The sequence below is a fragment of the Myodes glareolus genome, chromosome 8, assembly GCF_982192425.1.
Source record: "Myodes glareolus chromosome 8, mMyoGla1.1, whole genome shotgun sequence".
NCBI classification, from domain to species: Eukaryota; Metazoa; Chordata; class Mammalia; order Rodentia; family Cricetidae; genus Myodes; species Myodes glareolus.
The window spans coordinates 59,742,795-59,760,853 of NC_142033.1; the positions used below are offsets into that span (position 1 = coordinate 59,742,795).

Sequence of the window (18,059 nt, forward strand, 5' to 3'; positions counted from 1 at the left end):
AGAGTGAGAAGTTTAACTCAAAGCACTATAGATTATTTTTATTGATGAGATAGTTGAGGCTTGTAAAACAACTGGGTATTTTCTAAACCTAGGATAAAATATGTAAAAAATGGAAAAAACTCTCATGAAGAAAACTGAAATGTATGAGAAAAGCTAAGTACATATACATATATCCTATCTAGTGGATAGGAACTTAGATCCAACACATTGGCTATGTAAATATTTACTCAGTAACTGATCATGTATATTAATAAGTATGACATATTTGATAGTAGGTAATAAACTATGAAAATGGATAAAAATATCCTGAATATAACTAAGGCTTTATCTAAATAATAGTCAGAATGGATGTGTATATTTTCACTATTCTAAACCATAGTCAGAGTATTCCAGATGTTTCATGAACTTACATTGAGGAGAAAATGAAGATGATGCTGTGAGTTTCCATGAGTCATGCTAAATAATCTATATATGTATATATGATTTTACTTATGATCCTTTCTCAATGTAATTCAATAATGCAGAGCACATCTCATTCATCTTAAAAATAAGAAATTTAATTCAGAGAGAAAATGTTCTTACTATGTCACCTAAATAGTACTGAAAAGATAGAAAGTAAGGTTAATCATCCTTGGCCTCTGTGGTGCATTTTTCCAGTAAAATAGGTAAGCCATTTGCATTTGACACCTACTGGCAAAAGGAATGTCAGTTCTATTAAAGGGAGTTTCAGAGAGTATATCAGCCACACTCCAAGGCAGGTCCCTTACCCAGGAATAGAACAAACACAAAATTAATTCCTTGTGTTTTGTGGGCTTTTGATTCATTTTTGGTCTTATTTTTTGTTTGTTTATTTGCTTTGACTTTTCATTTGTTTTTCTTTCTTTTGAGGCAGAGAGAGAGAGAGAAAGAGAGGGGAGGGGAGAGAAAGATATAGAGTTGGGTGAGTAGAGGGGCATGGAGTACCTGGGAGCTAAGTTAGTTAACAAAGTTAATCAAAATACATAGTATAAAAATTATTTTCTAAATTAAAAAACAAAATCAGGAAAATTTTAAAAAGAGACTAGGCAATCCTCTTTGAGCATTTGAGTCACAGGCCACATATATTATCTAAAGTTGTACATATGCTATCTTCTAGATAGGTCTGGTAAGTAAATATACTTTCTTCTCTCTGCCTCTCAGTTTCCTATACATTTATACTTCAAAGTTGATGTCAACCCACCCCTCAGACATTTTTTTCCTTTGCTCTACCTTAGCCATATCATTTCCCATAGTAATTTTTTGATAACATGCATTCTGTGTACCTCCCTCTTTGATAAGTGCCTCCTTTCTTCCATTTGATTCACTCCAGTAACCCAATAAATCAGTTGCACCATGTCTTAAAAACCATTGACATAGTTTCTGTCATTTTTGGTGTTAGCATATTCCACAGTTATGATCATTATCTCCTCTCCACCACTATTTCCTTCGTCCTTTATTTCAAAATCACAAATCCCCGAAAACTGAATTTAGACAATACTCTATTGTCACATAGCTAGTAAAATATAATTCCATCTCCACCGTATGTGAAAATGTGGGGGCCCCAGTATGATATGGGTTTCCCTTTGTATGCTGTGATTACCATTGATTAATAAGTTAATAAACTGCTTTGGGCCTATAGCGAGGTCGAACAAAGCAAGGAGGAGAAAATAAACTGAATGCTAGGAAGAAGAAGGCAGAGTCAGCCTGAAGCCAAGTAGTCCTGCCAGAGACAGACACCAGACAGAACTTTGCTGGTAAGTCACAACCACATGGCGATACACAGATTAATGGAAATGGATTAATTTAAGATATAAGAAGTAGCCAATAAGAAGTTAGAGCTAAAAGACAAAACAGTGATTTAATTAATACAGTTTCTGTGTGGTTATTTTGGTTCTGGACAGCCAAAAATAAACAAGCAGCCTCCCCCTACACCAGTATGTATTCACATAAGTGGATTCTAGATATAAAGAATAGGATAACCAGAATACAATCCATAGCTCCAGAGAAGCTGGGTAACAAGAAGGACCCAAACAGGGACACACATGAATCGCCCTGGGAAGAGGAATTTGATAAGATTTCCTGAGTAAACTGGGGGCAGTGGAGGCAGTTGAGGGGGGGAGATGGGAGATGAGAACATGAGGAAACAGGATGGTCGATTTGAGGGAGGGACAGAGTGGAAGAGCAATGAAAGAAATATCTTAATAGAGGGTGCCATTATGGGATTAAAGAGAAGCCCGATACTCGGGAAATTCCAAGGCTTTCACAAGGAAAACCCCAGCCAAGCATCCTAGCAACAGTGGAGAAGAAGCCTGAACTGGCTTCTTCCTATAATCAGATTGGTGAATACCCCAACCGACATCATATAGCCTTCATCCAGTAACTGATGAAAGCAGATGCAGAGATCCACAGCCAAGCACCAGGGTGAGCTCCTGGAGTTCAGTTGAAGAGAGGGAGTGTAACATGAGGGGCCAGTTTGTTGGGGTTTCTGTCCCACCCGGTACCCCACAGCAGGCAAATCCCAAAGAGAAATCACACACAGAACTCCATAAGATTATAAACTGATTGGCCCATTTGGTCAGGCTACTTATTGGCTCTTATAACTTATGTTACCCCATTATCCTTATCTACATTAGCCACATGGCTCTGTACCTTTCTCAGCTGGGCAAGTTACATGCTGCCTCTTCTGTGGTCTGCACAGGAATGGCAGAGAGAGCTTCCCAGAATACTCCCAGTCTCTTTGCTCCACCCCTACTTCCTGTCTGGCTTTCCCGCCTATACTGCCTGCCTGGCCAATCAGCGTTTTATTAAAATATGATTAACAGAATACAGACAATTCTCCCACACCAAGGGAGAAGGGAATATATGAACAAGGAAAGTCAAGGTCATGACTAGACATATATACAACTGAATTGAGCTCATGGACACTCATAATCTCTTGACTGATAGCTACAGAGGCTCCTCGGGACTGAACTAGGTCCTCTGCATATGGGAGACAGTTGTGGAGCTTGATCTATCTCAGGGGACACTAGCACTGCAACCAGGATCTTTCCCTGGTGCATGAGCTAGACTTTCAGAGTCCATTCCCTATGGTGGTATGTCATGCTCAGCCTTAATACATGGGGAAGGGTTTGTTCTGCCATGTCGGAATTTATTGACTCCCCAAGGGAGGCCTTACCCTCTGGGAGGAGTGGATGAGGGGTAGGCTGGAATGGAGACTGGGGGAAGGGATAAAGGAGTGGCAGAAGAGAGATTTATGGTTGGAATGTAAAATGAAATTAAAAAAGAGGAGAAATGTGGGTGACCCATTATCACATTACCTCCATATGAACTATACTCTGTAGAACTATGACTTGAAAATAAGAGAGAAAGAGGGTGTAAAAGAAAGAAAGGGAAAGAGAAAGGAAAGGAGGGAGGGAGAAAGAAATCTCAAAGTCATAATTGGAAGCCAGCTTCTTGAAGATGATCAGTTTCAGTGGAGAAATGTGATTTTAGAGTACATAAAAATTATGACTATTTTTGATTGTCAGCTTGATGGAATATGGAAATTAACTAAGAGTTACCTTTGGAAAGCCCAATGAGGGTTTTTCCAGCAAGCACTCACTGAGATGTGCAGGACCCTTTCTTAGAATGAGCAGCATCTTCTGATTGATTGCCCAAATATGAAAAGGCCCAAGAAACAAGCAGTGTTTGTCTGCCTGCCTCTGTTTCTTGCTGAGTGCAACTGCCTCCAGCAGCTGTTGCTGTACCATCCTTTACTAATATCTGAATTCAAACTACCCAGTTCTTCTACATGATCTGAAGACTAACTGGTCCTCCAAAATTTTCAAGGCCTTCAATGTCAGGTGGTTGCTACAGAAGAATACAGTCTCATCCACTGAGCAATACTGCATTTACAGCCTCTCCAGTATAGGAAAAATCTTACCTACTACAGGAATGCTCTAGATTGAAATTCAAATATAAATTCTATGAGTTTAATTGAGTAGTTTAGAACTGTATCTAAAAGTTCATATTCACTATGTAAATATGAGCTGTGCCTTAACTATTAAAGATAATAATTTTAATCTATATATTCAAATGGAACATCATAATTCAGTATTTTTATGTAGAAATTATTATATTGTGTTTGTTATATTCAAAGGATTTCATGACTCAGTGACACAGATTGATCAGAATAAGAATTACAAACCAATCAGGTTAGTATGCTAATAAGATTCAAAGAAGGATCAAGAATTGCAACCAAGAGTGGAGGGAGATTCCAGTCAGAGAAATGTTCAGAAAGGTCTGCCAGAGTGCTAGGTGACATGGAGTAAGCTTGTAGATGAAGAAAGGAGGTGGCTCTGACTGTGGCTGTACTTGCTGTTTTCTGGATTACAGTCCATTCCACTTTCACCCAAAACAAACCTCCTTGTTCAGTATTATAACAGCTTGCCAAAATCACACTTCATGATTATTCTTTTGAAATATTGGAGTGTTAAGAGAACAGTAGAGAGAAAGAGTAAAAGTCAAGAACAACAGGGCTAAGGAAGAACCATGTAGTTGTTGTAGATACATCGTATTTGATTCAGAATTACTTTGGATACAAGGACCAAAATCTCAGGAAAATAGCATAACCTTTAGAAGGTAAGAGTAGAACAGTGGTTAATTTTAAGGATATGGAAATTCCTTCCAATTTGTAGACTAGTAATAAGTCACTCCGAATTCACGAAGCTAAGGAAACAAAAGTTAAATAATTAATGCCAATCTCGCCATCTCTTTGGGACCACAAGACATCTGTGATATTAGTTTCTCATTGAGTTACTTCACACTACTCAGAAGACACCACTGCTGAGTGCATTGAGTTAGGATACTAACTACAATATTTTCTAGAATGCTAAGGTATAGCTCTACTTGTTTAATGACTGCAATCTGTATATCTATCTTTAAGCCATGATTTTCTTGAAAACCTTTCATATCCCCAGTAACATGTTGGATATTGAATGGCAGCATGAAAGGTTTCTATTTACATACTGTATTCAGGTTTATAAGAGCAGCACCACATAATAAATAATCCATTTGGTTGTTTACCAGCCGTTCTTTCTTCAGTTCTTATTGAACACCCAGTTATCACTCTTGCAGTGCTGAACCCAAAATATAACTAGAATCTTGCTCACAAGAAGTAGAGTTGTCCACTGAGAGATGGGTCAGACTTCAACCAAGTGATCACACAAACATGAACTGAAATCAGAACACATGTTGCAATGGAAATTTGGATTACTAGAAACATATCTGACAAACACATGAATTTACAAGTAATTGTACGCTGTTTTAAAGATAGAACAGTAGAACTGAAATAGGAAAAATTAACAGAGAAAAAGGGAAAATATTGGCATAAGAGGGAAAGTTTGCAAAAATCACCATAACAGAATAAAGGGGTTTCAACTAAAAAACACCATGCTGATGTTAGTTCACAGAGTATGAGAACATGAGAAATAAACCCACAGCAGTATCATAGTTAGTACAATTTACCCAGTCACTACACCTATAGTGGGACAGATGCAGAACTGGAAAGACAACATTTGAGAAAGTGTGAATAAAGAAAAACACCCTCAGGTTCCTGTGTAGAAAGCAAAGCTTTAGCTGTGGATCAAAACTGGATTAGGGAGAACTGGGGTAGTGATGGTTAAATTTCATGTGTACATTAGTCTAAATTATGCTTGTTGCAGCAAACAATAGTTCTGTTATTGCAATAAAGGTATTTTGCACTTGCACTTAAAAATCATAAAGCAAAAGATGTTAATGTTAGTAATATGGGTAAGTCTCTAGCAGTTTCCTGAAGGGCTTTGGAACAAGACACATCATTTTCAGAGAATAATAAGTCGTGATTCAAGACTGTAACACAGAAATTCAGCTGAGGTTTCAACTCCATTGATCTTCCCATAGATTTCAAACTTAAGATTTCAACATAAACTCTATTTTGAGTTTCCAGCTGGAAACTGCCAGCTAGCCATCCCCATAAATTTCAGACATTCATCCCCCATAATCCTTTGACCAAATTCTTGAAAATAAATCACTTTATATGTAGATAAATATAAAAGTTTGCAATCAAACCAGGAAGAGTTTGTTATCATTTGAATAAGATATTTGGTGAGAGAGATGGAGTGGAGCTGCTAGATTCTAGATACTTTTAAACAAATTGATGAATTTGGTGATGGATTTCATGTGGAGAGAAAGTTAGGGAAATGTGTTAACTATGGCGCTTTTGGTTAAGCAGACTTGCACCCATCAAAATGAGTTCTGAAAATTTTCAAGTAATGACAGGAAGTTAGGGAAAATGTGTTAACTATGGCACTTTTGGTTAAGCAGACTTGGAACCCATCAAAATGAGTTGTGAAAATTTTCAAGTAGCTTCAAAAAAGCAAGCTATATTACCTTCTAGGGTAGAAGACTGTCTGGAATCAGGGCAAGGATAGAGTTCTTACCTTATTTGCATGTAACCTATGATTAACACTATTGCTGCAAAGGAACCAACTGTGTAGAAGTCAAACCAGGAACAAGAAAGTCTTGAATCAAACTGAGGAAACTTCTAACAGTGAGGGATCTTATATCTTATACTCATACAAGTTCATTGGTAGTGGAAACTGTGGAAAACACAGTCTCCTTTCAGAGTGTCGTGTGACAGTCAAAACAGATTTACCTAAAAGGGAGAACCAAGTGTGTTAGACAAACTGGCTAAGAGCCAGTCTTACTTTGTTCTTGCATTTTCTTCTCCCCAAGGATGCTTCACAGGCAAAAAGTAAACTCAATGGTTCTCTCTGTCTTTCATGAGGTCCTTACTGACCACTGGTTTCTTACATCAACCCTCCTTTGTGGAAAACATCAATATATTAGAAAAGATGGATTTTGCCTATCTGTCTCTCTGAGCGGAGTTTTGTGCCCTAAGAATTAATTACAGAATTTCGTCATTTACTTAGTACAAATATGATATATATAATAATAAATAATATAAGTCAGTCAGTTCTTGGAGTAGACATAACCTTCTTAATGCTTCAACTTCTTAGTACAGTTCTTCATGCTGTGGTGACCACCTCCATAAAATTATTTTATTGCTATTTCATAGCTGAAAATTTGCTATGGTTATGAATCACACAATATAAATATCTGATGTGCAGAATATCTGATATTTGACCCCAGGGGGTTGTGGCCCACAGGTTGAGAGTCACTATTCTAGATGCTCAAAAAGTGTTGCAGAACAACAAATGTATGTGATTTTAGGAGTATTGTTGACTTCACCATTGTTCTTAGCAGTAGTTGTAGGAAATGCACACATTTGGTTAGCTCTTAAAATCCCTCTTTCAAAGCTTCCATCTATATGACATTTTAGACAAAGTATTGAGGAGCCATAAACTTGCAGTCATCTCATGTAATTTCCTTCCATGGTATGTTCTCATCAATAATACTTTAATCAGTGTTTTATGGATCCTTTCAAGAACGTTATTTGCTCCTGATCTCAGCTATCTATCTCCTGTGCAGAAACAGATAAGTGTAAATAACTTTGTTGCATTAGGAAGCCGGAACCCAGTGGTTTGAGGATGAGGATGATAATGAAACGGATAGACATAAGCACCATGTCACTCTGCAACCATCCAAGGAGAGGTATGTTAAGGGCATTCATACTGGTGTTGGCCACTAAGATCAGCATTAAACATTTTACAGCTCTGCCCCAAAGTGACCTCCTTTAACAACTTTCCCCCATTCTGTCAGTTCTACACTTCAAAATCTGAAATGTTGAATGTGAATTCTACATTTCTACTCAAGGTTATTGAAAACCCTCTTCTGAAAGTGTATTGGTGGTTTTTTTTAAAAAATATATATATACAAGGAGAATAATATGAAACATTCATTTTCTAAGAAAAACAAAATTAAAGGACTGCCTCTCTGTTTTAAAGACAGTATCAGCTTTGATGTGATGGGTGCACTGAACATGTCAGGCAGAGTGTTATCAAAAGAAATAGTTTCAAACCATTCCTCAGGAAAAATACATTTTGATGTCCAACTATCCTTGTTTTTACATGAAAGTATTTGGTTTAGAGAAAATTTTGCTTTGACCCAGAAATGGCAAACATACGCAATTAATATAAAAACAACAAATCTGAGCTTCAAAATGGGGACTTTGAACCTTTTGATTAAAGTCAGTTCAAGCAACATGACCAGACACTACTTTCTTAAGAAGTTCCAATTTGTTAGTTGAGAATAAAATTGTTTCGCTGGATCCCCTGAGAAAATGGCAATGCTATAAATTCAATTACAGGTATACTTCTGTTGACAGACGACCCCTAAAATCTATTGTATCAGCAATGACAAATATTATGTCTTCTTTTAAATGAAAATCCAAGCAATTAAGTGAACCAACATCTCTTCCCTTTGTTTTCTTTGTCACTTCCTCCCCTCTCAACAAGACAGTTGACTAGAAAACAACTGCATAATAAATCTTCTTTAGGGAGTTGAGAAAATTTGAAATCTAAGAATTTACCCAATTTTTTTCCTTTTTTTTTTTGTAAAGCTAAAGTCAACTGTGAGAAAGGTTATGATAAACTAGCCTGCCTCCATCATAGGCTTGAAAGCCATCTTATAATAAAGACAAACTTGATCCATTCCTATTTATGATTAAATCTGTTTCTCATGGATTGGGCTATGCCCTACCTGTAGACTCAACTACAAATGGTTCTATGTTGCCTGCTCCAGAAAACAATACTACACCATTGTTTCAAAAGATTATTATGATGACCTTGTTTTGATTCCCTACGTGTCCACCTTGCAACAATGTCTGTTTTAGGAATTTGTTATGAACAACCTGTTATGCTTATGTTCTGTTCCTATAATCCTGTTTGTTTGTCTGCCAACTCCTCCATTTGGAAACCCCCAACTCCTAAATTATCAAAACCCCTAACTTGCCCATGTACAATGATAACCTCTTGAAACCCACCTTTAGAGAGATACAGACCATGTATGAATAAAAAAGCTTGCTTTAATTTATTTGGTCATGATGATTTTGGTTGGTGGTCTTTCTCATTGTATCTGTAGGATCAACAAATGTTATATACTGTGTTCTTATCATCCTTAATTAAAATCAAAATTTCACATGTGAGATTTAGTAGCTGTATATCAACAGATATATCCTTGTGGAGTGTGAGACCATTCAATCTCCACCAAGTTCTCGATCTGATTTTCTTTCTGTAGATGAAAATGAAGCCATACCTTAAACTCTGCCCTGCGACTCTACCCTGGAAATACAAACTGGAATGTTTGTCCAAAGCTTAGATTAACTAAGAAAGTTTCCCTATTCCAACTGTTCTATACTTTCTTTTTTCTCCAGAAGCAGATTCCTGAACTTCTCTCTTTAGCCTTGAGGTATTTGTTTTTCCAGTATAAAGGTATATGTTCAACGGTGAAGAAGTCAGGAATGAAACCAACCATTTTCCCTAGAAAGAGTCCAGAATGAGAAAGTGGAAGAGATCTAGAGATAAGGTAATAGAAAATAAATCCCCAGCTTTGCCTAGATATTGAGTAGTCTCTGGCAAGTAAAGTACTAGAGTGCAAACAGATGCTGCCAGAGAGAATTCATGGGTACTTGTATAGGGGGCAGGAGTAAGTCATACTGCAAGATCAGAATAGAGTAGGGCTAGAATCTTAATATTATATTTGTTTTTAACAAAAACGAAGGCTCATCATAGAAAAATAGCAGTCCATAATGCAAGGATTTTTACCATTTGTTTATTCTGTTTAGGGTTTACACTATTGTTATGGTTCAATACAATGAAAAAGGTCAACCCACGTGCGTTTTGAGAGTTCCCAGCTCTACCTACTGTTACTCACTGTAAACTATGGCAGATTTCGCACCATATATGAACCCTTCAAGACAAGGTTTATTTTACACAGCCCATGACATTCTAAATAGGATTTTGAACAGGGTTCCACTTCAATGTTTCCTTTTAAAAACTAAGGGTACAGTGAGACGCCTCTCTCACTACTCTAAGAACAGATAAAGATTTCAGGTTCATGTGAAACCCTATTTGCAGGCAGAATCCAAGGAAACCTTGAAAGCTGGAAAAATTGAGTCTGGTGTCTTCCTGCTTTCTGAGTCTAGACCTTTTGTGCTTCTCACTACTCTGACCCAAGCCAAATACCAGGTCAACATCAATCAAGACAAAGACAGTCCTGCAGTAGATAGTAGATAATTAGCCCAGGAAACTCGGATGAGTTGGTGAATGACAGCCCTTCAATCCTGCTCAATATCACAAAGAACACTCCTCTTAGACCTGAGGGTGACAATCAACCATAGCAGCATGTTGCCCCCAGCTAAGATAATCTCTTTGTAGGGGCCATTGAAACAAACAGCAACAGATAGAAATTTCCAAATGCTTTCTTGTAGATTGCAGTCTTGACTTAATTAGAACAAGACCCATTTGCATATTCAATGGAGCACAGTCTAGTTTGCAAATGTGACCTCTATGTCTTAGCTACTGTGCAAATGCTCCCTGGGAGAGGCTGCTTGGAGTAGTAATGGCCACTTGGACTCTAAATTTCACTGCTTTACTCATAGCTGAACATCTTATATGTATGCTTTATAATCTGTAAAAGAGATAGCGATAGCATTTTGAGATTAGGATTGTCAGGACTAATTGTTTCTGTTCCTGTGAAAGTACCAAAGTGGATGGCTGGTGCATAATAAGTGTTTGCCAAGCATCATCCTAAGACTACCTGCTTGCTTTCATCAAAGATTTAGGTTGTATCATCAGTATCTGAACTTACAGATGACCCTGAAACTTCTGGCAGGTAAGGAGGTTGCCTAGATTAGGTAAAGTGTAAGTAAATATGTACAGGTTGAAATTCAACTGTGTCTGATTTGAGCCACTTCTACATAGATAATTTTTATTGTTTTACCCTCTGCTGCCCTTTAAAAAGTTAGAATGGACTTTTAGAAAGACATCAACACGCAGGATATAAAGATAAAAAGTCTGTCAATTGACTTTACTTTCTCATCAGTGCCCCTGTTGTCCCTCTCTCTGTCTTTCTCATTCTCTTTTTCCTTTTCCCTTGTAGTGATTAAACGATCTGGCATAACACAAAATGCAAATTATGTTCTATTGCCCTAAATTGTTCCAGTTCATTTAGCTCACCATGAGCATTCATTACAGCTAATTATTGTAACAGAGTTTTATTATTCATAATTATTTTTTCATGTTGCAATGATCATAAATTTTAAAATTTCTGGTCATCATGAGTTACCATTCATGCATGCATGTCAGGGACGTTTTTTTCTTAAGGAACATTCAGATGCTCATTATCATCAATATATTTGTAGGTTGTTATCATTCAGATCCAATAACGCCCTTTTGGGGTATTCAAAATGCAGTAATTCTCAAGACTAATGATAAACTGACGCTTTGCTTAATTTTAGAAAATCAAATTAACTACCTCTGATTAGATGTGTGGCAGATTTCACTGTGCTAATTGTGTCAGGTTCATGACCCCAGGCAAGAGAAATGCTTTCTTAACTCACTAGCATGCAGTAATATCTATTTTTAAAGATTTCCCTCCAAGGGTGTCAATAACGCAGTAGGTTTTGTATCAGTCTTCATAGAGATCATCTCCCCAAACTGGCAAATGAGACAAATGCCAGAATTCCCTGAGAATGAGAAAGTGATGAAAGTATGCTCTTACACCATTAGTCAAAAAAGCAAGCTTATACTGTCTCAGAGTAGAATTAGGACAAACTTGACACAAATCTCATGTCATGTGAAACTGATCTTACTTTGCTATTTTCTTCATATAGTTCGGTTTGGATTCACTACTCATTCCTTGTTATATTCATGACATTATCATTTATCCATGACACACTCTTGAAGCCTAAAGAACAATGGAAGGAGATAGTTTGCCTCTTGAGCTTGTGCCATGAACAGGGAAATATTCAGTGTCAAAGAATGATGCTGAGCGCAAGTCTTAGGATCTGGTGAGCATGGAACACCTGCGGCTATCACTTCCACTCTGAAGCCAGACACAAAGCACTCCCTTATACACCTCCAGTGTGCAGGTACTCAAAAATGGCAAGCACTTCTTGGCATTTTTGACTTACGGATTATCTTTAGCTCCAGGGCATTAAATAAAATCTGAATTCTTATGCTTCTTAAATGTGAATTATGAGCTCTTAGCTACTTTCTTGAGCATTAAACTCTCTATCTTCTCTTTTTTTTGTGAGGAGTTCTATGGGGGAAGGGAAGGGAATTGGAAAAGGAAGGGAGAGAGGGGAAGAGAAGAGAGAAAAAGACAGAGGAACCAAGAGAAAGAAAGGAGAAGAGGCGGGAAAAGTCCTGCCTGCTCCTTCAGAGAAACAGTGAGAAAGTTCGATATATCTTCTTAATACCCTTTTTTTACATATTTGATAAGCATTCCACACTCTGTAAACCTTATTAAGAATCATGACAAGAGCATCTCCATGTCCTTCAGTTGCTCCATTTTCATTTTCTGTTACTCACTGACTTGAGCAAGGAGAATATTCCTTATTTGACTCTTTCCTTCTGACCCCTTAAAATGTCTTACCAAATCCTCTCATTCCTACATCTATGTCTTTCCATCATCACAGCTGGCATTCTGGGTCACACCAGCACCTGATGATTGGTTGAAAGTGTCACCCCAGCCCCGGCACACCCCAATATCCAAGGAGTCTGGAATGTTTGGGGTGGAACTTTCCACCCCAAGCCCACTCTCCTGGGAGTTGACACAGTCCAGACTCCACCTGGTGGGGGGAACCCGCTAAATGGTGACCTCTCCCCAGAGAGGGTCAAGACCACTCCCACAGGCTATTTAAACGACCCTCCCCTTAGAGAATGAACACGTGGTCTTACCAGTTCTCCTGTTCCCTCTCTGTGTTTTCAGGTCTTTCATCCTGGAGAGCCCCTGGGAGCGCTGGCATCTGTTAAATCTCGGCTTTTCTAATTTGGTCTGATTTGGATTATTACATGGGTGGAGAGGCTTATTGGGCTATAGAAACTTTACACCTGTTACCTGGGCACTGCTAGCCTCTTCTCTTCACCCCTACACACTAGCCTCACCACAAAGCACACAGATCTTTTCCTAAAGCTTAAGTCAGTGTTCCTTATGTACTCCAAACTCTTCAGGAACTTTCAACTATTCTTAGAATTATTAGAATCTAAACTGTCCTCACCACAGGGCTCTGAATGAAATAACCCCTAACTTCCACATCCTGTATTGTACGTCCTTACTTCTTCCCTTCCCCCATATGCACAAGTTTCATGCCACACAGGTGGTCTTCTGTCTTTTGTAATTTATTGATTGACTATTGGTGTTCATTAGCTAAGTGCTACAGTGCCACACTACCCATGTATTTTTCCATCTAAACCTCACAACATCTTTAATATTAGATATTGTTAATAACCCATTCTAGAGATGAAAATAGAATGAAGCCCAGAAAGCATAAGCTTTTCTGAAGAGAATCAGAGTGAGAAAAATATGAGACAATAAAATATAATAATGTGTTGCTGTACACAATTTCCTGCCACTGTGTCTTTCAAGCCAAGTACTCTATGATCTATGACACAAGCACTCAACCAACCATGCATGCTCCCCCTGGCTCTATCACAGCTGTTTTTCTCTGACCTAAACATCATTTTCATTCAATTACAAATTGTCGTGTCCAAGATACTTGATTGAAATTAAACAAAAATATTGAGGGTGGGGACATTACTTAAAGCTATTTTTGCTTTTGCTAAAAAATAAGTGTTATTGAGAAAAGAATAAGATCTATACTGGTCTGTCTTTGTTTAATTTGTAACTACATAAACTTGATAATGTTTATTTGTTATAATCACATCAATGAGACAAGTATATCTAGTTTTAGGAGCTTAAAGAGGCTAGGGAATATTTGACCCTGTACACACAACTGTCAGAACATGAAAGAGAATAATCATTCCTACAAAAAATATTATATAAGCTAAATTTCAATATTTCTGACTTTGAAAGTTTGGTACTTATAATGAATGTTTGCATTGTTAACAAAATACAAGAATAAGATTTCATTGCATGGAGATATATTCTGGAGATGTAAAATAAATCTTTTCTAGAGATATGGAATAATTGATTACTGGGAAAAGATCTTCACAAACCCTTCAACAGATAAAGGTCTGATCTCCAAAATATACAAAGAACTCAAGAAACTAGACACTAAAACTCTAATTAACCCAATTAAAAAATGGGGTACTGAACTTAACAGAGAATTCACAACAGATGAACTTCGAATGGCTAAAAAGCACTTAAGGTCATGCTCAACCTCCGTAGCGATCAGGGAAATGCAAATCAAAATAACTTTGAGATATCATCTTACACCTGTCAGAATAGCCAAACTCAAAAACACCAATGATAGCCTATGCTGGAGAGGATGTGGAATGAGGGGAACACTCATCCATTGTTGGTGGGAATGCAAACTTGTGCAGCCACTGTGGAAATCAGTGTGGCGGTTTCTCAGGAAACTGGGAGTCAACCTCCCTCAGGACCCAACAATTCCACTCTTGGGAATATACCCTAGAGATTCCCTAACATACTACAAAAGCATTTGTTCTACTATGTTCATAGCAGCACTATTTGTAATAGCCAGAACCTGGAAACAGCCTAGGTGCCCTTCAATAGAAGAATGGTTAAAAAAGGTGTGGAACATATACACATTAGAGTTTTACTCAGTGGTAAAAAACAATGACATCTTGAATTTTGCATGCAAATGGATGGAAATAGAAAACGCTTTACTGAGTGAGGTAAGCCAGACCCAAAAAGAGGAACACGGTATGTATTCACTCATAAGTGGATTCTAACCATAATTAAAGGTCTTTGAGCCTATTATTCGTGATCCTAGAGAAGCTAAATAAGAAGATGAACCTGATGAAGATTATTTAGCTATCCGCCAGGAGGTAGGAAATAGACAAGAGTCCCAGGTAACCTCGGGTGCATGGGGGGGGGGGGGAGGGTTGTCGGAAAGGGAGAGGGTTAGAGAGAAGGGAGTAGGGGAGGATTGGGGAAAGATCAGGGGACTGGGATGGGGGGGAGGGAGGAAGGATGGATATGGGATCAGGCAAGTATATACCTCAACTAAGGGAATCATTTTAGGGTTTACAAGAGACTTGATTATAAAGGGGATCCCCGGTCCAAGGAGAGATTCCCAGATGGTTCTCTGGACAGAGGAGAGGGTGCCTGAACCGGCCTTGGCCCACAACCATACTGATGAATATTTTGCATGTCACCATAGAACCCTCATCTGGCGATGGATGGAGATGGAGGCAGAGAACCACGTTGGAACACTGGACCTAGCTCCCTCGGTCCAAATGAGAGGCAGAAGGAAAGAGATCGTGAGCAAAAAAAGGCAAGGGCACAGGAAACCTTCATCCGACGTTGGATGGCGATACAGATGGAGACCCATATTGGAACACCGAACTGAGCACTCCACAGTCCAAATGAGGAACAGAATGATGAAGAAAATAAAAAAAGTAATCAGGACTGCGAGGGATGCGAGCACCCACTGATACAAGGGGACTGATATAATGAGAGTTCACCAAGGCCTGTTGGACTGAGATTGAACGAGGACGTGATCCAACCAGATTCTCTGAATGTGGCTGGCCCGGAGCCTTTTTGAAAAGCCATTGACAATGACACTGGGACTTGCTTCCTCTGCATATACTGGATTTTGGCGCTCCAGTCTGTTTGGACTCTCACCTTCCCTGGACCTGGAGGGAGGGGGGAGGAACTTGAACTTCCCACTGGGCAGGAAACCCTGACTGCTCTAGGGGATGGAGAGGGAGGAGGAGAGGGAGTGGGGGGAGTGGGAGGGTGTTGGGAGGAGGGGCTGAAATGGAAACTTTTATAATTTAATAAAAAAATAAAAAATAAAAAAAAAGTTGAGCAAATTTAATATGACTTTTCTTATGGTAAAACATACCTCACAGAAAACTCTTCAGTAGGAAAGATATAACCAAACAGAGAGAATCAGTATCTCCTGAGTACAAACATTACAATTGCTACTTCATTAAGTGTTCATTCCTTTATTTTTCTTTGAATGAACACACATCACTTTTGTAACTAGATAAGGTCTGCTTGAAATACTTTCAACTTGTATTTTGGGTGCTGGTTAGAGGGTAACTAGGAGAAACTATCCTCTTTGTCCTCCTAGATGTTGAGTTAATTTGTTGAAATATCAGAGTCAGATAATTCTGAGAAAAGAATCAAAACCACACCACTTATCTCTATAGCCTTTTGATTTTTGACTTATACCCACTCTTTACTACAGGATATTTGCTAAATGCACCTGCTACAAAAATGTATGTGCATGCACCGTTATGCAAACAAGTGGGAATGAAACTGAAAACATATAAAAATGGCCTGATTGGAGGATTGAGAAAGAGAAGCTCCTATAATCAGCTTCACACTCAAAATCAGGTAGTGTCTCTTGAGTCACTAGAGCTGGAAAAGGAGACAGATGGAAGAATGGAGATGCAGGGCCACTGCAGGTACTGAAGATGGCGTTTGTAAAAATTTGTTGATAATTAGCAAAGATGTGTGTGCAGAGAAACTTCCCATCTACTGTTGATCTATTCATGTGCTGTTCCTGAGGTGGCCATTAACTCACTCTTCAGCACAGGTCCTGGTCCTTGTTCGCAGTACTCCAAGTCAAATATATGTAGCCTGTTTACAGAGTATGACTATGTGCATCGTGATCTGAATGTCAGTTTGCCAACTTTTTACTAGAATCATATAAACTCTCACCAATTCCAATGTTTGCTGGGTTCAGGCCCCTAAAGGATCAACAGTTTGTGAAGTCTGGCCCTAACTTGTTCAAGTTAAAGCAGTACAAGCAGTACAAGCAGTACAAGTCTAGTCAACTTGCTCTTCTGTGGACTACTTTCTAATACCATCAACCTTAGGACAAATATATCTGGAGAAAGAGCAATGGTTCTCAAAGCCCAGAATATGACCTTCTGAATCTTCTTCTGAAACTGCAATCATCTTCTGAAACTGGAAGACTTGCAATTCTTTTCAGGTTATTCTCGAGACCTACTAAAGTAGAATTGTACATGAAATCAGCAGTCTATTATTTGACAAATCCTCTGGGTGTTTCCAAACTATGTCAAATTCAAGAAACAATGATACAGATAAGACAGACAGGTAATTCTGTAGTAGCATTTCATTTGTATTTTAATCAATAAAGCTTTCCTGAAGACGAGGAAAACAGCCCCTTTGGTCAGCCTTACTACCAGGCTACAGTAAGACATACCTTTAATCCCAGTAGCCATACAACTTGTCATTAAAACCGAACAGTGCATACCTTAAATTCCAGTGATACACACCTTTATTCCCAGAACTAGGGATTATAAAATGGGAGGAAAGAGCTCTCAGGCACAGTTGCATTCTGAGATTCATGGAGGCAGCATCACCGTTTCAGACTGAGCTCAAGGTAAGAACCAGTGATTGGGTGCTTTGCTTTTCAGATCTTCAGTTTGAAACCCAATTTCTCTCTCTGAGTTTTTAATAATCATGCTTCATAATTCCTCAATTACTAGTAGGAATTCTGAGTCCATGGCACAGTGCAATGTTTTACGAAAATTTGTTTAATCAGGCAAAGGTATGGAAGAAGGTCCACACATAGTAGGCTTCTACCATTTAGGCTCCTTCTTCTAAAACCTTACTCCACCTTGTTCATAAAATGGTGGTGTGGGCATCTTTGCTTCTCCTAGTCATTGTGAAGAGTCACTTAAATATTACTGACATTGGTTATTCTTTACTCACATACTAGAGTTACTATTATTTAAATACACACTTGAACATAACCTATGCTTTTATTAGAGATAGATTTGCCCATAGTTTAACTTTAAATCAATTCAGTTTAAGAAACATCTCAATGTACTGCAACTCTAGTGTATACATAAAATAGAGTGAAATGCCATAATATAGCTAGATGCTATTGCTGACAAAAATTCCTGAAATCACATCCTTCCTCTGGAAGAAAA

The 18,059-nt window shown here is 38.3% G+C and overlaps 1 protein-coding gene across 1 annotated transcript in view; it reads left to right on the forward strand.

Moving 5' to 3' along the window:
- Positions 1-18,059, forward strand: part of LOC125387599 (polyubiquitin-B-like) — a 174,596-nt gene that overhangs the window by 93,326 nt on the left and 63,211 nt on the right. The gene's annotated exons all lie outside the window — the stretch shown is intronic.